General features: G+C 45.0%; 1 long non-coding RNA gene across 1 annotated transcript; it reads left to right on the forward strand.

Annotated features, from left to right (window-relative positions):
- Window positions 1-1,106, forward strand: LOC147688924 (uncharacterized). Its single transcript, XR_015300572.1, has 3 exons — window positions 1-286; window positions 375-759; window positions 1,035-1,106. It is a non-coding gene; the product is annotated as an uncharacterized LOC147688924 (long non-coding RNA).
- The last annotated feature ends 21,715 nt before the right edge of the window (window positions 1,107-22,821 follow it).

Genomic DNA, 22,821 nt, shown 5'->3' on the forward strand with positions numbered 1-22,821 from the left:
GCTGCCGTTAAGGGGGACTTCTATCCACTTGGGCACATCCCACATGTAGTCGGTGCGATAGATTGCACCCATGTGGCTCTGGTGGCACCGCAGGCGACGGAGCACATTTTTCGAAACCGGAAACACTACCACTCCATGAATGTGCAGGTGGTGTGCCTTGCAGACATGACAATTTCACATGTGTGTGCTAAGTATCCCGGTTCCGCACATGACTCTTTCATCATGAGGAACAGCATGGTGCCACGGGTGATGGAGAATCTGCATCCCGAACGTGCCTGGATTGTGGGTGAGTTACACAACTGCTATCGCGTGCTGTGTGTCACTGCCTTTACTGTGGCCGTACAACATTGCAATGTGTATTTTTTTTTCCACAGGGGACTCGGCTTATCCCAGTAGGCCATGGCTGTTGAGCCCACTCCGTAATCCCCAGACACCTGCAGAGATCCGCTACAATGAGGCCCATGGCAGGACACGACGGGTAATTGAACGTACTTTTGGGCTGCTGAAGGCAAGGTTCCGGTGCCTTGACAGGACTGGAGGCGCACTTGCATACTCGCCTGGGAAGGTGTGCAAGATCGTTGTGGCATGCTGTATGCTACACAACCTGGCCATCCACAAGGGGGTCCCCCTGCTCCTGGATGACGGTGAGGAACCAAGGCCACAACCTGCTCAGGGACCTGAATCCAGTGATGAGGAGAGTGGAGAGGAGGAAGGAGTTGACCAACGGCAGCAGCTAATCCAACGCTACTTCACTTGAAGGTGTGTGACGAGTTACAACGTCTACATAGTCTAGTGTCTTAGCTTATCTTATGAATGGTTATGCGCAGATGTTCCCAATAGCCACATGTTCTGTCACCTATGTATGGGATTGTTGGAATGGACGTTACGTCCGGAGATGTATTATGGACGGCATTACAGCATTTCAGATAGACACTGTGTAGGGTACCTGTGATAATTAGGATATTTGTGGATCAGTGATCTGTGTGTGTTGCCACGATGAGACCAGTGACTGTAGTTCTGTTGTGTCTCCCTAGGTTCTCCAGCGTGTTCCTGCCCTGCATACTGTACATCATGTTTACATATCATGGACATAATCATCATTGTAAATTATGCACTAAAGAATTCACTACACAAAATCTGGATTGTAAGGTATTTTATTTACGGGGTGGACATGTGAATTGTGCGTGAATATTTACAGGAAGGTGGGGAATGAGCAGTGAATTGACAGTCATGGTCGCTGAGATGCAAGAGTAGACACCACATGAATGTGGTGACCCAGTCCAACAGACAGGTGCCATTGCCAAGGCAATGTGGGGAAAGATAGTCCAAAAGAGTCAATGCAGTTGGGGAGAGGGTTGTCTTCAAGGCTGGCTCCGTGACTGGCGTGTGGCAGGTGCTTGGCTTCCAGAGACTCCCAGGCTCTTCTTTGGACGCCCCCTAGATCTTTTTGGCGGTGGGGAGCCTGCTGAATGGCCAGCGGCGTCAGAGGACTCGCCCCTCTCTGTTGGCGCAGGGGAGGATGGTGGACTGGCATCCTGCTGCACAACAGGAGGGGATGTCGGTGATGGTTGGGACACAGGCCTGTCCCTCTGCAACGCCACTTGCTGGCCCATGAGGTCCACCATCTGTCCCATGTGGTTATTGATGGACCTCATCAGCAGGATGAGCTCCCTGAAAAATTCCTCCGACCGGCCACTTTGTCCCTGGACCTCTTGATAGGCATCCACAACTCTGGTGAAGTGGTCCAGGGATGGTGTCCACTCCGCCTGAGGTCTGGTGTTGGCCCTGGCCCTCCCACCTACTCTGCTGCCACGAACCTCTTCCCTCGCCACTGGTGCGCCACGCACTGGCTCCCTGCCCTCCACAGTTGTTTGTGTGGGCTGGTCATCCCTAGGGACAGGGAGGGTGCGGGAGGTGGTACTGGTGATCGTGGTGGTGTTGGTGGCAGTGGCTGCGGTGGTGGTTGCGGTGGAGGCAGAGGCTGTGACAGCAGGGGTCTGCTGCGTTGTCGTTGCAGCAGAGGTGGTGGTGGGGAGGATGGGGGCCTGGGACCTCTGGGTGTGTGGAACACCGGATGTGCCGGGCTGGAGCTCATCGTCCATACTGTCCTGGGAGTCTGCATCTGTGAGTCCATGTGCCGGAGGTGTAGACTGGCTCTGCTGGTCGTTGGTGTTGTCCCCAGCAGTGAGTTCTTCATCACCTGTGGAGTAGATGGGGAGTGGTCAGTGTTTGTGTCATCTGTGTATCATCAGCTGTCTGTACACTAGTGCATTGTGCTGTCATCAGTTGTACAAATCATGGCAACATCGTGTTACATTACATAGTGGATAGTTAGATCATGGTGTCCTAAAGGTTGATTGTCTATGCATTTTGTACAATAGTAAATCGATTAATACACACACACTTCATGAAGATAAACGGTAGTTACATACCTGTAAGGTGAGCGTGCAGGGTATAATGGCTGACACTTTCTCCTGGGTGGGGCAGGCCTCCATGCTGCTGTGCTGTGGGACAAGGGGCATGCTGGGAGTAGTGAGACAGGCCTCCCTCCCTCCCTCCCTCGCACCCACAAACACCCTCCAAGTGCAGATGGCTACCTACCTGTAAGTTTGTTTGTTACACAGTGCAATGGCTGACACTTTCTCCTGGGTGGGGCAGGCCTCCATGCTGCTGGGCTGTGGGACAAGGGGCATGCTGGGAGTAGTGAGACAGGCCTCCCTCCCTCCCTCCCACAAACACCCTCCAAGTGCAGATGGCTACCAACCTGTTAGTTTGTTTGTTAAACAGTGCAATGGCTGACACTTTCTCCTGGGTGGGGCAGGCCTCCATGATGCTGGGCTGTGGGACAGGGGCTATGGTGGGAGTTGTTGTACTGACATTCCGGCCCCATACAGGCCTCCTCAGCAGAATGGCTGGCTACATCTTGTTTAGGGATGGACAGTGTATTGGTGGTTGGGTATTGCAAGGAGGTAAAAGTCAATGTGGTTGTCTGTACTTACCAGCCTCCGCTCCCCCGGCTACTCCTGTGTAACTCTCAGGTAGCAGGATACCAAGCACCTTCTCCTCCCATGGTGTGAATGTCTTCATTGGGACGGGAGGGCCACTGCCAGTCAAGTTTGCCACAGTCCAGTTCTTGCTCCTCTTCTCCTTGACAACCCTCTTGAGATCATGCCACCGCTTCATGATCTCCTTCTTGGATCTTGGGGTGGTCCCAACTGCATTAACCCTTTGGACAATCCTTTCCCACATTTGTGCCCTGGTGGCTAATGGTGTCTGTTGGACTAGGTTCCCAAATAGTTGTGGTTCTACTCTCACAATCTCGTTGACCATGACTGTCAACTCACTCTCTGTGAATTTGGGCATTTTTTGTGAGGTCATGGTGTGGGGGTGTTGAGGTGTTTGTGGGTGCAGGGGTGTGTGGGTGCAAGGGTGTGGTGATGAGGTGTGTTCTGTGCTGGGGGTTTGATTGTGATGGTGTGATGGTGGTGTTGATGGTGGTGGTGGGTGTTGTGTGCGATTTTGCCTCTCTCAGATGTGGTGTGTGGCCTTCTGTTCTGGGAAGATGCAAAGGATTGTGGTGAGTGGAGGGTGTGGATTTGTACTCAGCTGTGTGGGTGTGTCCAATTGGATAGTGGTTGTCAGGTGTGTAGTGGGTGTGGTTATGTAGTATTGTGTATTTCTTTGCCATTTCTGTATCTGTGTGTGTGTGTTGTATGTATTTGTTGCTGGGCTACTTTGTTTATGCAGTATTTTGCATCGCTGCGGTGCTTTGACATCGACCGCGATGGATTTCGTGTTCGTCCGCTACGGTGACTTTGCTGGTGCTTGTCCGTCATTTCTCCCATGCAATCCTGCCTTCGACCGCGGCGGTCGGTGCCTGCCGGTCCGCCCGCGCCACCCTCGGGGATATCGTAATTTCCTGTGCGGTGTCTCCGCTTTCCCTGTGGGCGGTGTTGTATTTCCAGCTGCTTTTCCGACCGCCGCGGTCGGAGTTTTGTCATCACCGCACACGTCGGGCGGTTTCATTTTCACCGCTACCGCCGCGGTCGGTCTCTAGTGGCGGTCGATCCTAATTTGTCTGCCGGTTGCACCGCCTCCATGGCGGGCGGTTGTTTCCCGCATCCATGGCGGGCGGGGTGGTTTTCCGCCCGCTATCCTAATGGGGCCCTTAGGTTTTAGTTAGTACAGAGACTTCCTCTCAGTCCATACAAAATACATCACAAGATATGAAGTTGGAAAATGAAATTGAAAATAACGATTTAATAACAATGTAAAATGGTGGCCTGAGAGGCCTCCCTCTCGAACATTCTGTACTCCAAAGGACATTGTGCTAATACTGTAGTAGTGGGGCCTCCATTACCTATAACAGTGGAGCAGTCGGGCCAGTTAACCTTTTTCCATCAGTACATAACCCCCTTGCTGTCCCCTTCACTGACATCATGAAAATGAGAGGTAAATCAGAGATAACAGGTGCTGAACCAATCTAGGAAAATATGGACACACTACTGTTAGATTTTATCCCTCTGTTTGATTCAGGTTTAATATTAATTAGGACTTCATAACCTAAATGTCTCTCGGAGATTGAAAGTTTGAAACTTATACAAAGTAGTGATATAAACCTATCGTCCATCTGAAATACAGAAGTTGGTTATAAGTCGAGGGTAAGATTTAATTCCAAAATCTTTGCAAATCTTATATTATGATGGTCAGAAGGCCTTCAAAGCAGGGGGGCTGATGTTGTTCCACACTTTCAGATACCCCGAAATAGAGCCCTCGACAATAGGTCTCTGTCAATTCACTCACATTCAGACAGTAGAGATTCTTTGCATGAAACAGAAGAATAAAAAATTTGTATTAACAAAAATGGTAGACAGGTAAAACTTAAAGAAAAGAAGAGAGTCCAAAATGGAATTGGTTACCTGGTGTATTATCGAGCAGGTCTAACAGTAAACATTATTAATATTATTATTAAATTTAATTTGTAGGGTGCACAGCTACCCGGAGGTTTCCCAGCACCAAGGAGAAATGCAGCAGAGAGAAAAGATGTATTGGTTAAATAACCAGGTCTTAAGGTTTATGCAGAAACTTTTGTGATTAGATTCATGCCGAAGCAAACATGGAAGTGAATTCCACAAAACTGGGGCCAGATAAGAAAAGGAACGTCCCCCATGCGTGCTAGTTTGAATCTTGGGACTGAGAAATGGCTTGGGAAGAAGATCTAAGCAGACATGTCAGGTGATATATCTGACCCAGGGAACATAGATAACAGGAGCTGTGCCTAAATACATTTTATGCATATAGCATCAGGCCTTAAATTTAGTCCAGCTCTCAATTCTTAGCCAGTGGAAGTCCCAAAGAGTACCTGTAATTGAGATATTTTGGGTACATGACAAAGCAGCCTCACCGCAGAGTTCTGAACTATCTGAAATCTGCGTATCACCTCCTTATTGGCTCCTAATTATAGGACATTTCCGTAGTCTAATCTCAACATTATTACATCTTGAATTACAGTACTTTGAGTATGACCAGGCAACATCCATAGTATCTTACTCAGCCACCTTAGAGTAGTAAAGCAGATAGAGGCTGTCTTGATTACTTGCTGCTTCATGGACAGTTGATCATCGATCACTACACCTAAGTTGTGAGCAGTTTGGACTGGCTGAGGAAGTGTACCCATTTCCAGAGGCCAATAACGTGGACCCCAAATATCGTTATCTTTCCCCTTGATCACGACCTCATTTATTCCACCGTTTATTTTAGCCAGTTGGTATGCATCCAACTAGCTATTTTATTCAGCCCCGTCTGAAAGAAAGATGCTTTAGAGTTATCATTGGAAGATAGGGAAAAAAGAAGATGGGTGTCATCAGCATTAGAAAAGGTAGAAAACCCAGCTTCTTCTGAAATGGTGGCTAGCAGGCTTACGTTGAGATTAAAAAACACAGGGCTCAAAATCGAGCCCTGTGGTGATCCATAGGTCTTTGAATTCCCCAGGGAAGAGAAGACCTGAAAAGTTCTTCCAGTAAGAAAGTCTTTGATCCAATCTAAAGTTGAGTCCTCAATTCCCAGTGACTGAAGAACTTTTGTAAGAGTAAGGTGAGTCCCCATGTCAAAGGCGGCGCTTACGTCTAACAAAATAAGCGCCACCATTTCCCCTTTATCAAGGAGCTGGAGAAGTGTTTCAGTAACTCCCAGAAAAGTCGTTTTCGTGGAGTACCGAGCTCTAAATCCTGATTAGGATACATGCAGGATTTTATTGGTTTCCAGAAACTGCACAAACTGTTGAATCACATGTTTTTCCAATATCTTTGAAATAACAGAAATGAAAGAAATCGGTTAGTAGTTGGAAGGTTCTACTGGGTCCGCGTTAGGTTTCTTCAAAAGAGGAAGAACCATTGCGTGTTTCCACTCTGCAGGTAGGATGGCATCTTTCAAAGAGGCATTAAATAACTCCATAATGGATTGCAGTGTAGTGGGTTTTACTTTTTTGAAGAATATGGACTGGAAGTTGTTCCTTGGGTGAGCCCGATTTGAAGCTACATAAAATATCATTAAAAGACAGAGAGTCCAGTTAGTATTTATATGAGAAGATACGGAAACGGGGGTCTCCTCTGACTTGTTACAGTCTAGACTGTGAGGTGCGGTGTTATTTTGCTGCTCCGCTTCTCAAGTTCCATATAGATCTTTCCAATCTTCTCGATAAAATTTTTTGCCACAAATTCACAATGAGCTTTGTCAAGTTCTGGGGGCATTGGTTGGCAGGATGATCCAGAGAGCTTGCCAACTAATTTAAACAGTACTTTCGCATTATTCTGTGCTGATAGAATGGTGCTATTTACGAATCACTGACAGAATATCGACATACAAAATATCGACTTACAGAAATATCGACGCAGGAACATCGAAGACAAGAATATCGACATCCTATCTACAACATGGTAAGTACAAAAAAATCAGAAAAAAATATTGATGTTAAAAATATTGTAATTAACTTTAGGAATATTGTTATAGCTCTCTTCTGTATGCATTCCTTTGGTCATCTGTTTCAATTTATTGCCAATAAAGCTTTCAAACATAAAAAATATCATAATTAAAAATATTGCTTTTTTCTGTTAAAAAAATTTGAAAAATAAAGTAAATAAAACTTATAAATAAAATAAACATAGTTAAAAATATGTAATAATGTTTAAAATGAATAAGTAATACATATATAATAATAACACATTAATTAAACATATACATACAATATGTAATACATACTTAATAATACGTTTTAATAGTTATTTTAATAACTTATACATTATTAAAAATATTATAAATTAAACATACATACATAAAACAATAACATAAATAACAATGAAATAATTATGTTTAATGAATTAAAAAAATTAAATATACTTTCAAATTTTTTAAAATTAATTATATACTACATTATCTAAAATAATACAAAAAATATTAAATAGCTAAAGAAATAAAACTACTATTCAAAGTCAAGAAAAAACTACAGTAATGAAAATGTTGGATAGCATAGGGCTTAAAATTACTATTCACACTCCAGAAAATGCAACAGTAGGGAAAGCGTTGGATAGCATAAAGGTAAAAATTACTATTCCAATTCCAGAGAGTGAAACAGTATGGAAAGCATTGGATAGCTTAGGGGTAAAAATTACTATTCCAACTCCAGAGAGTGCAACAGTAGGGAAAGCGTTGGATAGCGTAGGGGTAAAAATTATTATTACCATTCCAGAGAGTGCAACAGTAGGGAAAGTGTTGGATAGGGTAGAGGTAAAGATTACTATTTCCACTCCAGGGAGTGCAACAGTAGGGAAAGTGTTGGATAGTGTAGGGGTAAAAATTATTATTCCCACTCCAGCGAGTGCAACAGTAGGGAAAACCTTGGATAGCGTAGGGGTAAAAATTACTATTCCCACTCCAGATAGTGCATCAGTAGGGAAGGCGTTGCACAGCGTAGGGGTAAAAATTAAGCATGGGCCAAAAATCTGTTTCACTCGCGAAGTTTGCGGATTTTTGGCAATTTCACGAACCGTGAATCTCGCAAAATTGCCGCAAATTCGCTCGCGGGCGGATTATTTTTTTTTTCGTTGGCCAGCTCACTCAAGGGACCAAAGTTACAGGCACACACGGTCACTGGAGGCAAATCTTCTGGCCCTTTACCCAGCTGCAGTGTAGGAAAAGCACTATACATTTACCCAACGAGGTAGCACTTACTGTTTAGCCAGTAGAAAGTACTACAGTTGAGTAGAGTGAAGGACTGGGTTCTTTAAGACCCAGCGGTGCCAGGGCACAACACCTGAAACCTTCGTGGGTAACCTGCTCCGGCGTACGAATCACAGAGACACGGGACACTTCCTTCGACGTCAAAGATTCAAGGTTTATTTTGCTGCAGGGAACACAGATATCACAGGAAGTACATCGAGTGTAGTTCGGGGAGCCTGCTTCAAATTGGTTCTGTGGATCGCTCCTTTTATACAGTTTTTACCCATAAGACAACATGGCACACAAAAGTTTACAACCCGGTTCCCACCATCATCCCCCAGAGGGGTCGCTTTGGTCACTTTGAAACACACAAGGTCCGGATCATAAGTGCGGAAACATTTGGCGGTTCCCAACTGTAAAAACCCATCTTCCCAACATTAGTGCATTCCAATCGGTAATAAATAAATCGAAATAGGAACAAAGACAGGTGCAGAGGAAGACGGAAACAGTGGGGAGATCGGAAAGGGTGTAAAAGGGGAGGTATCGGGAAACACGAGATACAGGCATCAAAGGGACGTGCCTAATGAGATGCACGGCTGAGACAATAAGTCCGTGCAGCAAGATGAGCCTTGAGCGGCGCCATCTGCCTTACAGTAACATCCCCCTCGTCATAAAGACACTTACAAAGGACATGTGTCTTCCGCAAATATCTTGGGAGCCCCAGGGTCGCGAAGCGGACAGCGTCCGTTCGCTGGCTACTTGAGGGCAAGAGACAAAATGGATGCCGTATCTAAGATGGAACCCGTGGGTACAGATGAAAAACCCACATAACAAACGAACGGTTTAAGTTAGCACAGCGAAACTGCGCACACTTACTAAACTCGTCATTTGCGGTTCTTAGATACCAGACTCGACCATATTCGTACGAATCGAAAACACCACTTACAATTGTCACAGAACCTCAGACGCTCCTTTTGCCCTCATGTAGGCAAGCACTAGTCAGAATCATATTCGATATTCATCAGACCATCGAGATGTTGCTGTAGCATAACTCTGTCCAATCGAGTCCCCTTGGTAACAGGTGGCTGTCTCATACACGTTGTAGCACAGAGGCCACATAAGGCAGGACCGCACTGTACACAAAGGCAACACGTGAACAGGAACACCACAACGACTCCGATGATCATCAGAATCTTCCAACCCCAAGTCGACATCAGGCCCCAAAACCATCCAAGTAACGTCCAATCCCCTACATCCACGTGTATGGATTCGGAGATCTTATGTAACCTCGAGATGGCTTGATAGACAGTCGGAGCGTTATCCGGAATGAAAATGCAGCAGCTCGAATGGATCACCTTACATACCCCACCTCGATCTGCTAGGATGACATCTAAAACCATACGGTTTTGTAACGTCATAAGTCTCTCCGCCTGAAGTTCAGTGGTGATCTTACCAAGGGCACTGGCAGTAATATTAGCTGTCGATTCTACCACTCGAGTCAACTGTCTCAGGTTCCTACTATTAACCATAGGTCCCCAAAACGGGAGGAAACCCTTGAAAAAGTCTCCTGCCTCTTGACCGGCAGTATCCTCTTCGCTAATTACGCCTCTCACAACTCTAGTCTTGTGATAATCGGCATCTACAGTGAACGTCGGAGGCAACAGATTTGCAATGAAGCATGAGCCCATGAAGTCAGCGGGCAACCATGCGTATGCACGATCATAGCAGATAAAGTACGTACCCTTGGCAGCCAGAAACACAGGGGACGAGAACATTGGCAGAATGTAATTTTCAGTGCAAGCACTTGCTCCAAGTCGGGCTTGTGATCTTCGGCCACGACCCATAAGACAAAAATTACCAGTGTGGGGTACGACCCATATTGGAGGCGAGCTTTTAAGCTGCTTTTCGCTAGTGAACGCACTATATTCACCTCTACTTAGGACCCTATAGGCTTGTACCTCTTCTTCGGGGATAAGCGAGGGATCATAGATATCGCTATCTAAATCCTCTATTGCTATCGACAAAGGTTTTTGATACGAGGTAGGACCAGAGTAGGGAGAACGTGGTTCTCGAATGGGGTGGAAACCCAGTGCGCTTCGAAACATTGTTTGAAATGCTCGAGCAGACCCTTGGGAACTATATGGTAACACCAGATATGGAATTCCCTTATCCGTAGTATGTGGCATCAACCCACACACCCAACAATTAGTAGTGTTAACCACTAACTGATGTTGATGAAGGAGCTGAATAAAGGAATTGTTGCGGAATTCTACACGTCTAGCCTGCTCATGTTCCGGTAACATATGAAAGGAATGAGGAGAAACAGTAGAGGTAGGGTTAGGGTCAGAAGTAGGAGTAGGTGTAGCAGAAGGTAAAAAGGAGGACATCGTGTAATACACCCCACCCGCCAAAAGTGCAGAAGCAGTCAAAAACAATACAAACAGTTGGAATATAAAACATTTGGTTTGACTGAGTTGTTGCAGCTTGAATCTATGAGCTTGTGCTCCTTCCAAATCGTTCAGCTTCGAGAATGCCATTCCCTATGACCGTCCGCAACGTTTCTTGACGCACTTCGTTCTGTGTAGCAATAGTCAATCCCTAGGAGTTCCCAGGAACCGACGGCCCTTAACCTAGCGTCAAGACCTGCTATCCAGAAGGAAGTACGCGCGCGGCCCTACGGCCTTCAATGCACAATATGTATATATATATGCAAAAACAAAGTCTCTCAGCTGTGGAAGCAAAAAGTATAAGGAATGAAGCTTAATATATATATATAGGAATAATTACAGTAATATAAATGTTCAAAACTGATCACGGAAAACGGGATAATGCAGTTGTCAATACAACAAAGCAGGATCTTTTATTAGTTCTTAGTACGAGATCGCAGAAAGTATCGGGTTTTCCCAGGACGTGTCTGCTCGTCGAACAAAGGATCCGTTGAAGAGACAGCGTCCTGCTGATCAGTTGGGTGTTCTGGTCTTGAGTCCTTTGATGACAATTGTTCAACAGAGTCTTTCTGCTGCGCTGAGGATTCTCCAACAGGCTGCGCGTCGCTGAAAGGTACAAACGCTGGCAATGCTTCGGTTTCAGTTGATGCAATGCCTTTCCTTACCCAAAGGGATAGGGACCTTTTTGGTGTGGGTGGCATGCACCCAATTCTTGCGTCCCTCGAGACGAACGGCAGTCCTCGTGGCCAGGAGCACCTGATAGGGTCCAGTAAACCTCGGGTCCAGGTTATTCTTGCGTGAAAAATTTCTCGTCACCACCCAATCTCCGGGCTGGAGCTGGTGGCCTGGACCCTCCGTCGGCGTCGGCAATGCGTCGTAAACCTGTTGGTGAATTAACCTCAGTTTAGCAGTCAAGTCATGTAGATAATCGATCAACATTGGATACTCAAGATCAGAGAACATTCCTGGCCTAGGAACCCCCCACACATTCGCAGGACGGCCGAACACTATTTCACAGGGACTAAGCCCTACTCGGGAGTGTACAGTCGCCCTAGTTGACAGCAGTGCTAAAGGTAAAGCATCAGGCCACGAAAGACCAGTCGTAGCCTGAATCTTCGCTAGCTTTAGTTTAAGGGTGCCGTTGTACCCTTCAACCAAACCAGCTGACTGGGGATGATTGGCGCTATGGAATTTCTGATTAATTCCAAGGCCCTTACACACACTCTTCATCACACTACCCACAAACTCACTTCCGTTATCTGACCATTCGACTCTAGGCATTCCGTACCGAGGAAAATATTCCTTCAGTAGGATTTTCGCAGTAGACAAAGCAGTATTGTCTTTGAGAGGATAGGCCTCGATCCATCGGGAGAATGCGCAAACCACGACTAAAACGTATTTCAGGTTATTGCATCGCTCCATATGGATGAAGTCCAATTGTATCACCTCAAAGGGACATGAAGGGGGAGCAAAACTGCCAGGAGGAGTTGGGGTTCCTTTGCCAGGATTGTACATCATGCACACCATACAATTCTTCACCAGACGTTCAGCACATTTCGTGATACCATCATTCTTCCATACAGGAGACAGCAACTTACAAATACCTTTCGCGCTAATATGTGCTAACCCATGCGCCATTGTCACAACGGCCAGCACATACGCATCGGGCAACAACCATCTTTTCTGATCCGACAAATCAATCCAACAACCACTCGCATCCAACCTTCCCGTGCTTTCTTTCCACTTCATCTTTTCAGTCTCGGTGGCCTCATTCTGAATTTCTTTCACGCTATCGATAGTGTCCTCACACATGCTCGATTCTGTAGGCCACCTAACCGAACTCGTCACATACATGCGAGTGCTAAGGTTCCGGGCAGTCTCCTTAGCAATCTCATCTGCAAACGCATTACCACGACCAACATCGTCCGTCACCTTACGATGCGCACTGCATTTAACAATCGCTACTTGCTTAGGCAACGTCAGTGCATCCAAAAGATCATTCACGAGCTGTCCATGCTGAATCTTCGTACCATGCGACGTCAAGAAACCTCTCTCTCTCCACAATCGTCCAAAACTGTGTGCGACGCCAAATGCGTATTGGCTGTCGGTAAACACATTCACACGTTTCCCTTTTGCTAACACACATGCTCTAGTGAGAGCAATCAATTCTGCAGCTTGGGCAGAATTCTGATTCAACCTTGCAGTCTCAACAACAGTATTCAACGTTACAACAGCATAAGCAGTAGTCACATCACCATTTGGCAACTTAAAACATGACCCATCCACATACAATGTACCATCCGGATCTTCCAATGGGGTGTTTTTAAGGTCTACTCGACCTTTTGTTTCTTCTTCGGTCCTCAAGTAGCAATCATGTTCTGCTACTTCATCTGACTTTGTGCTAATTGGTAACAAAGTTGCCGGGTTCAGAACATTACAATGTTTTATCTGAATGTGGCTTGCCAACAACGTCAACTCGTACCCAGACAACCTCGCACTCGTCAAGTGCTGAGTTTTCGTACGATTCAAAAGAGTATCGACTGCATGTGGAACCATCACCGTAAGCATATTATCCATGACCAATCCTGCTGATTGTCGGATGGAGACCGCAGCTGCCGCTGTTGCTCGTAAACAACTCGGCAATGCTCTAGCTACTGGGTCCAAGGTCGAGGAAAAATATGCACATGGACGTTGCTTACCACCAAAAGGTTGCGTCAAAACACTCAAAGCACAGCCTTCTCTCTCATGAACATATAATGCAAACGGCTTGCTATAGTCAGGAGTACCTAACACAGGAGCCGAACACAATGAATCACGCAGTTCAGAAAAACTTCTCTGACATTCTTTCGTCCATGGTAAAGGAGTTGAAACATCCTTGCACGTAAGAGCCACCAATGGTTTCGCTAGCAATGAAAAATTAGGAATCCATTGCCTGCAGTACGACGTGATACCTAGAAAGGCACGCACATCTCTTTGGGTTTTTGGCACAGCCATTCGCGCAATCGCTGCAATTCTCTCTGGGGTCAACCTCCTTCCCTCCTTTGACAATAAGTGACCTAGATAGGTTACTTCTTGACAACAATATTGGAGTTTAGTAGGTGACACCTTGTGATTCAACTCACAGAGATGTTGCAGCAACGACACTGTAGCAATTTTGCAAATGTCCTGAGTATCGGCAGCCACCAATAAGTCATCGACGTATTGGATTAAGGCCGCACCAACCGGCAACCTAAACGCATCCAGTTGACCCTTCAAGGCTTGACTGTAAATCGATGGACTCTCACAGTAGCCCTGAGGAGCGCGTTTGAACCGGAAGCTGCGTCCACCGAGAGAGAAACCGAAAAGGTCCCTGCTCTCTTCGGCAATCGGGATGCTGAAAAACGCATTTTTCAAGTCAATCACCGAAAACCACGATGCAGAAGCTGGAATCAGAGTCAGTAGCGCCGTGATGTCAGGCACAACAGGGAATTGAGGAACCACAATTTTATTCACTTCCCGTAAATCGATAACAAAACGATAAAGAGGCGGTTTGGAAGGATCCGTACGTTTAAGAATGGGTAGCACAGGGCTGTTGCACACGTTTCCCCGAGTCTCTTCAATAACATCTTTCTCGATCAGATCATAAATGATCGCTAACAATGCTCGTTCACCATCAAGGGAGATACGATACTGGGGAATACGTGGCAAACGCACATTAGATTTCAACTGAACAACATAGGGCGAGATATCAAGTAGGCCCACGTCATTCGGACCCGTTGCCCACAAAGACGCAGGAAGAGAACTCAATTCCGGTGGGAGCTTGTCGAGAGACAAGTACATTGGAGAGACAACCCTTTCTCCTAACGTAAGCTTCACACCCGCCGGAGAACAATACAGAGTTGCATACAAACGTTTAAGCAAATCCAGGCCCAAAAGGTTTTCACCACAACCAGTAGTCAAAATTAACGGAGCCTGAAGCTCACGTGGCCCAATTGTAAGGGGCAAAGGGCGCGAAACTGGATTGCTAACGGGGGCGCCAGAGAATCCAACGGAAACATTTGTTAAGCCAGACAAAGGTGCGCCAGGGAGTTTCGAATGCTGAATGGAACTTTTAGCTGCACCAGTGTCCAACAGAAAAGGCTCAACGACGCCCGATGTAGCAACTGCGACGTAAGGCCCTCTCTGATCAACCGGAACTGATACCACTCCCTCTCCTTGTCTTTGGCTGTCCTAGTAATTACTGTCGTCAGTTCCCTGATCGACGTAATAGTCGTCTACATTGTACTGCGCAGATCGTCCTTGCGATGATCCACGTTGATCGAAACAATTATTATTATTAGAGGAGTTATCAGGACGATCATTCTGAGCACCACGACCTCTACCACGTGATGCCTGCTGCGAACCACCACGACCTCCTCTAGATGAGTTACCACTATTACGTTCATTCAAAACAGGGCAATTGAATTTAATGTGTCCCTCCTGTCTGCAATAAGCACATTGATTGTACCCTAACGATGACCTTTGGGAGGAGGAATCATCACGCGGCTGTGATCGATTCGATTGCGACTGCGACCTATTCTGTTGGGATGCATTCTGATTTGAACGCGGAGGATATGCTTGTTGAAGCAACACTTTAGTTTTTAGTTCTTTCGTCTTTTTATCAGCACGGTCGTTCTCCTCTTTCTCTCTATTCTCATAATATTCTGCTGTAGCCAATATCTGAGCTGAGGTAGAAACGGCCCATGCACTTTCCGAATTCTTTAATTTATTGCTCAAATCGGGCAATAAGTTTGAAACAAATTTATCCACAAACAATCGCTGACCACCCTCGGTACCCATATCCTGTCCACTATGGTCAATGAATGCTTCCTCGAACCTCGTAAAGAAGTTGGAAACACTCTCGTCCTTCTTTTGCTTACAAGCTGACAATTTATCCCAATTTACCCTCATAGCTGGCATAAGAGTTTTCATTAATGTTATTATTCGTTGAGGAAGATCAACAATCAGCTGGTCGGGTTTAGCAGCAGCCGTTTGTCCGACATCTGCCGCTACAATGGCAGCCCAAGCACCACCTAATTCATTCGGATGGTTTTCATGACGAATCTTAGCCCATACCGGTTGCGGTACAACATTGCCGAACAACATGTCGATATCGGCGAGATTCATTACCGTAGCATCCACGAGCTGCGATAATTCCTTGTAGTACCCTGTAGGATTTTTGCGAGGGTCAGGCAAAGATTGCTTCACCTGCAACACTTCCGAGCGTTTCCATGGAAGATGTATCCATATTCTCTGAAAATGCCCCACTGTCGTCGGAGGTTGAGCATTAGGATTAGGTGGTATCCAAACCGGTGGAACTTCGCGCATGGGATATTGGCCAGACTCGTCTGGCTGTGGTTCAACATCCTCGACAAACAATGCATGAGGTATCGGAGCGGGGCGAAAAGATAGCAGCCGCTCAATAGCACGTCGAACATTAGTATCCACTATCAGTCCATTTGAGAACTGAAGCTGAAGATCAGACAAAGCGGCCAGCACCTCGTCAGGCGCATCAGCCGATATCTGATCGCGAAGGAACTTACACATTTCATCAAACACGTATCTTTGGGTGGGTATATTGAATTGACAAAACGTTTCGAGTACAACACGGGGCGGATGTCTAAGAGGGTTTACCATCCAACCCATCGCCATATTATATAGCGCAACACGTTCTCTGTTTCCAGGAAGCTGACTACGTCTCTGAGGACCATCGGAGCTAGCGGACCCATGAACAGGTCCAAGCGAATGAAAGAAGCTAGCCGCTAGAGGAGTAGTACGAGAACGAGTCGAGGGAGAAGTATAGGACACAGGACTAACAAGTGAAGGAGTAGAAACAGTAGCGACAGCAGGAGTTAACAGAACAGGAGCAGCAGCGGGAGCAGGAGTATGTGGAAGTGGAGGAGCAGTAGGGATAGAAACAGGCAAAGGAGCAGGAACAGTCGGAAGAGCGGGTGCAGGCTGAGGAACAGGCTGAGGAACAGGCGGAGGAACAATAGGCGGAAGAATAGGTACGGCAGGAACCACAGGAGCTGCAGCTGCGGTACCCTGTACGTACGGAGGTGGCGACTTCATGAGATAAGACATTAAAGGATCCTCAACTGGCTCTTCCTTCTTTTCCGACTCCGTAGGCAAAGCGGGATAACATTTATCTATGGTCATACGCTGTAGTCTGTCAAACACTTCCTTATCCTTATCCTCCTTATCACGCTGAAATTGCTCTGCTTTCTTCACTATAGTAGCAACATTATCTCGCTGATTACGTTTATTCTGTCTGATTTCCTTCTGTCGGGCTTCTTTGCGCCACAACCGAAAGGCATCAAACATGGCCGGCCTTGATTTACTTTCGAACAGTTTGATCTCTAAATTATCTAAGATCGGGGCCTCGAAGCTACCATGTGGTGGCCAACGAAGGTCACCATCCTTCTTCGTGTATTTAATCCAATAATCATTAAAGGTAATCGGGCCTAGCCCATGCTTACTATATAGTTCATAAGTGGGAGTTCCAACCGGAGGTATCGGACACGAGTCCTCCAGTCGGGAATCCGTACCACAAGGTCTGAAACAACTAAACAAAGTACTGCGACCAGGCATCTTGCACACTAGCCGAGTTTCACAAACTTCAAGGGTTACGGGATTTACCAAGTCCCAGCAAAGAGCAAAACCCTCGGTTTTTGGCTGCTGCAGTCGTCAAACAACACAACAAAATACGCTAGCAAAGTGTCAATGACAAAAACACTCACACAGCGTTAACAACAAAAACACTCGCTAAAGTGTCGACAACTAAGGACTCTGGGAGCGACCCACAAATACTTAACTCAAAGATCAATGGCGTCACCAGGAAGGCCCGTCTATCGTCTCGCTCTACCAAGGTCTACGCCAGGCGCCAAAACAGGTCTACAGTCAGGGCAGCAGTCCGTCGCAGCCGTCAGGAGGCGGGAATCTTCGCGGGAAAAGTCTTCGGGCCACTTATTTCGACAACAGGATCGATGAAGCGGGGTGCACCTTCCCTCGGAGATTTCACACGAAGTTCCTCACGATCGTCGGGCTTGGACTGGTACCACTGATGCAGCCCCACGTTGGGCGCCAACTGAAGGACTGGGTTCTTTAAGACCCAGCGGTGCCAGGGCACAACACCTGAAACCTTCGTGGGTAACCTGCTCCGGCGTACGAATCACAGAGACACGGGACACTTCCTTCGACGTCAAAGATTCAAGGTTTATTTTGCTGCAGGGAACACAGATATCACAGGAAGTACATCGAGTGTAGTTCGGGGAGACTGCTTCAAATTGGTTTTGTGGATCGCTCCTTTTATACAGTTTTTACCCATAAGACAACATGGCACACAAAAGTTTACAACCCGGTTCCCACCATCATCCCCCAGAGGGGTCGCTTTGGTCACTTTGAAACACACAAGGTCCGGATCATAAGTGCAGAAACATTTGGCGGTTCCCAACTGTAAAAACCCATCTTCCCAACATTAGTGCATTCCAATCGGTAATAAATAAATCGAAATAGGAACAAAGACAGGTGCAGAGGAAGACGGAAACAGTGGGGAGATCGGAAAGGGTGTAAAAGGGGAGGTATCGGGAAACACGAGATACAGGCATCAAAGGGACGTGCCTAATGAGATGCACGGCTGAGACAATAAGTCCGTGCAGCAAGATGAGCCTTGAGCGGCGCCATCTGCCTTACAGTAACATCCCCCTCGTCATAAAGACACTTACAAAGGACATGTGTCTTCCGCAAATATCTTGGGAGCCCCAGGGTCGCGAAGCGGACAGCGTCCGTTCGCTGGCTACTTGAGGGCAAGAGACAAAATGGATGCCGTATCTAAGATGGAACCCGTGGGTACAGATGAAAAACCCACATAACAAACGAACGGTTTAAGTTAGCACAGCGAAACTGCGCACACTTACTAAACTCGTCATTTGCGGTTCTTAGATACCAGACTCGACCATATTCGTACGAATCGAAAACACCACTTACAATTGTCACGGAACCTCAAGAGGTATTGCACAAAACGGTGGCATCTTCGTGGATAACTATGCAGGGCAGGATTCATTCTGGCACGAGGCTCCTGTCACAAAAATTGAACCTCAACAGGAAGCACTTACGGATATTTTATAATTTTAAAGCAGGTGCCCGAGTTAAAGCTCAACTTCAGTAACGTTTTAATCAGCCCAAAACATTAGTGAGCACGGTCGAGGCTGGGCAAGTGCGCTTTAACCCCATATCTGCAGTCGAAAATTAGCTGTAATACTCAAGGGAGGGCTTTGCATCCATTAGTTTCTCGAGCGCAATCCCTGTGTAGTTCCTGTGACCAGGAGGCTGCTTTCTCCTCACCTGCTGCCCTGCTCGCTCTCTGACCCTTAATACACAAGAGGCATGTTGACACGTCTAGAAGCCCCGCTCGTTTGGCCCGCACCACAAACTAGCGATATCGAACGTCTTCCCACCCTTCCCCAACTATTATGGACAGCTCACTCAAGGGACCTCGGCGCCTTTTGGCACGGTGGCAAAGTTACAGGCACACATGGTCAGTGGAGACAAATCATCTGGCCCTTTACACAGCTGCAGTGTAGGAAAAGCACTATTCATTACCCAATGAGGTAGCACTTACTGGATTAGCCAGTAGAAAGTACTCCAGTGCAAATCGGAAAAAAATCTTCAAATTCGCGTGACCGCAGATCCGCAAAATTCACCCATAGTTAGTAAAAATTACTCTTCCAGCTCCAGAGAGTTCAACACTAAGGAAAGTGTTGGATAGCGTAGAAGTTAAATATAAGATACTAATAAATACATTTTGTATTTAAAATATTTAATAATTTAATTTGTAAATAACGCTACATCATTTACAAATACCCATTATTAATTAATAAAAACATAACTACAATTGAATAATTAATTATCCAAAAATAACAATAAATACCAATAAATATTAATGAATAATTATCAATATTGAATAATAAAATATGTTTCATAAAAAGAACATATTAATTATTAAAAATTGATTAACAATTAAAAACTATTAAACAATAACATTATTTTTTATACCTCAAAATACCTTTTATGAAACAATAATTACCAATTGATCAAAATTAATTTCCAATTATTAAAAAATAATTAACAATTAAAAATATTAATTGGCAATTAAAAAAATGTATTACCAATTAAAGCAATTACTTACCAATTAAAAAAAATATTGCTAATTAAAAACATTAATTACCAATTAAAAAAATTAATTACCAAATAATAAATAATTACAATCAAAATAATTATCAATACCAATAAATAAATCATTACTTAATTACATTTAAATTACTTCCCACCCGGTTCCCCTATAAACCCACAACCCGCTAGAGAACTTAAATGCAAAAATAAATTAAAGGTAATTTATATTCCTAAAAATGAATAATTAATTTGCTATATTTAAATTACTTCCCACCCTATTTCCCTATAAACGCTTAACCTGCTCCGTTACTAAAAGACAAAATTGACTTAAAAATAACATTATTAACATATGAAAATAGTATACATATAATTTGAAACCAGTAGAATACTTAACAAAAAACATATAACACATACATATTAAATACATAAAAAATACATAACAATAATACAAATATCGATATTAGTAACATCGATATATTAGATATCGATATAATTAACTTCAATATTACTTACATCAATATAAAAAAAATTGATATTACTTACTTTAGGGTCAATATTCTGTCCAACCATATTCTTGACCTCAATATTCTGTACCTTCGATATTTCCAACTCGATATTTCTCTGGGTCGATATTTCAGAATCGATATTTAGACTGTGCACTGCTATTTACATATTCGGCACGGGGGGTTTTACAAAGGGAGTTGTAATTTCTCTTGGCCAGATTATAGTTATATTTGGATTCTGAAGCGTAATCCTTTCTCCAGTGTCTTTCCAAAGCTTTACACCTAGTTTTTTCAACCTTAAGTTTTTCAGTAAACCAAGGAGCAGGGGGCGATTATTGTTACGTTTCTTAATGGATAGAGGGAGACAAGCATTCACAGTATCGATAATCCAAGTCTGGATGGTATTGGCATCTGATATTTCAATGGAAGGGATAGCCGGTATATTAGTCGCTAGATGATAGTTAACAGAGTCAAAATTCAACTTCTTCCAGTTTCTGCACTTATGTTTAGATAAAGGGATGAAAGAATTATTGGGCGGTGGGTCGAATGATACCTTTAACCTTACCAAAAAATGATCCAACCAGGTTAATGGAAGAGCTGTTTGGCATAGAACATTAGATACATTTGAGAAAACAGGGTCAAGCAGGTGGCCCAACCTATGGGTAGGGCCTGAATTACAAAGAAACATGTTCATGGCTTCTAAATTGGAAATAAAAGTAGAGCCAATCTTACATGCAGGGTCATTAAAATGTATATTGAGATCACCAACAATGGTGAAAGCAGCAGCATTAAGCAGGACGGGGGTGATGAATTCTGGAAAGCTAGTTGCCCAGAGCCCCACTGGGCATGGTGGGCGGTACACTAGTAGGCCTGGGAGCGTAACCTGAGGAGTAAGAAGAAGACTGAAAAAAACAGCTTCACAAACTTCGAGTTCTACGGCTTCCCATTTACATGAATATTCTTTTTTAAAGATTATTGCGATACCGCCTCCAAGTTTGTCTATTCTATCCTTTCTGACAATTGAATAATAGGACAGCAGGGCCGCCGCAATGTCGGGCCCTGAGATTTCATGTAGCCAGGTTTCTGTGAGAAATATTGCATCTGGTTGTGACTGTGAGTTATGTAGGTCAAAGATATCTTCGTTGTGCTTTGCTAGGGATCTGCAATTTAAGTTATAAAATGTAAACTCTGTAATTTATTTATTTATTTTGAACATTTGGATAGCGCACTGCAACCTTACGGGCATCCTGGCGCTGAGACAAAAAAGAAAGAAAGACTGGGCAGAGGAAAGAGAATGAAGGCAGATTATGCGAGAAGCATATAACTGGATCAGGGCTTAAGCTTTGGGATAGAGCCATGTCTTAATTCTCTACCAAAAAAGCATTACATTTTGTGTGCCCCTTATTTCCGGAGGAAGGCGGTTCCAGAGGCGGGCAGCAGCCATGCCAAAGGCTCTTCCCCCCAGGGTTACTCTCTTTATCCTGGGAATCCTTGCAAGGCTGGTAGTGGATGAGGGAAGGTTGCGTGTAGGTTCATGCCATTTGAACCTATCTTGAAGCAGTCTTGGTCCCTGTCCATGAAGTGATTTGAACACTATACATAAAGATTCAAACAAAATCCTTTAAGTAACTGGGAGCCAGTGCAGTTCCATCAATGCTTGCGTCATCGAGGAACGGCGTGCGCGAGACAGAGACAGCTTTGCTGCTGCCGCCTGGATACTCTGGAGTCTGGCAATCAGATATCCTGGAGACTCTAAGAGCAAGGCATTACAATAATCCAGGTGGCTTAGTATAATACTCCTGACTACCATGGTTCTGACCTGGACTGGTAGCAATGGTAGTACTTTACGGAGTCCTCGGATGAGAGTGCAACAACCTCCCACCAGTTTGTTACCATAGGACTCCGGATTCAACTTTTCATTAAAACTGACCCCCAGATTACGTACTGTGCTCACTATTGTCAGAGGGCCATCCGTGGTATTGGCCAAAAATCAGTTGCCAGTCCTCGTGGGATCCTTCTCACCTTACAGTGTAAAATTTCAGTTTTTTCACTATTGAATTGAAGGGAGTTGTTGTACAGCCATTTCACCATTTCAAGCATTCAGGCATCAAACCTTTCCAGGGGATCAGCCTGATCACCGTCCAGGAACACCATGAGCAGAGTGTCATCAGCATAGTTGACCACCCTGATGTTGTACCTTTTTATAATCTCCAGAAGTGGTCACATATATGCATTAAACAAGATAGGGCTTATTGATGACCCATGGGGTACCCCATGTTCGTTTTTCATAAACTCCGAATGATACGGAGGGAGCGCTACGACTTGCCATCTATCTGAAAGGTAAGAGCGCATCCACTTAAATTCCCCCCTGTCACCCCATGGCTTTCCAGCCTTGAGAGAAGAATACCTTGGTTGACCGTATTGAATGCAGCGGACAGGTGTAGCAGTATTAGAATTGCTGATTGACC

The sequence above is a fragment of the Lissotriton vulgaris genome, chromosome 10, assembly GCF_964263255.1.
Source record: "Lissotriton vulgaris chromosome 10, aLisVul1.2, whole genome shotgun sequence".
In the NCBI taxonomy this organism is placed as follows: domain Eukaryota; kingdom Metazoa; phylum Chordata; class Amphibia; order Caudata; family Salamandridae; genus Lissotriton; species Lissotriton vulgaris.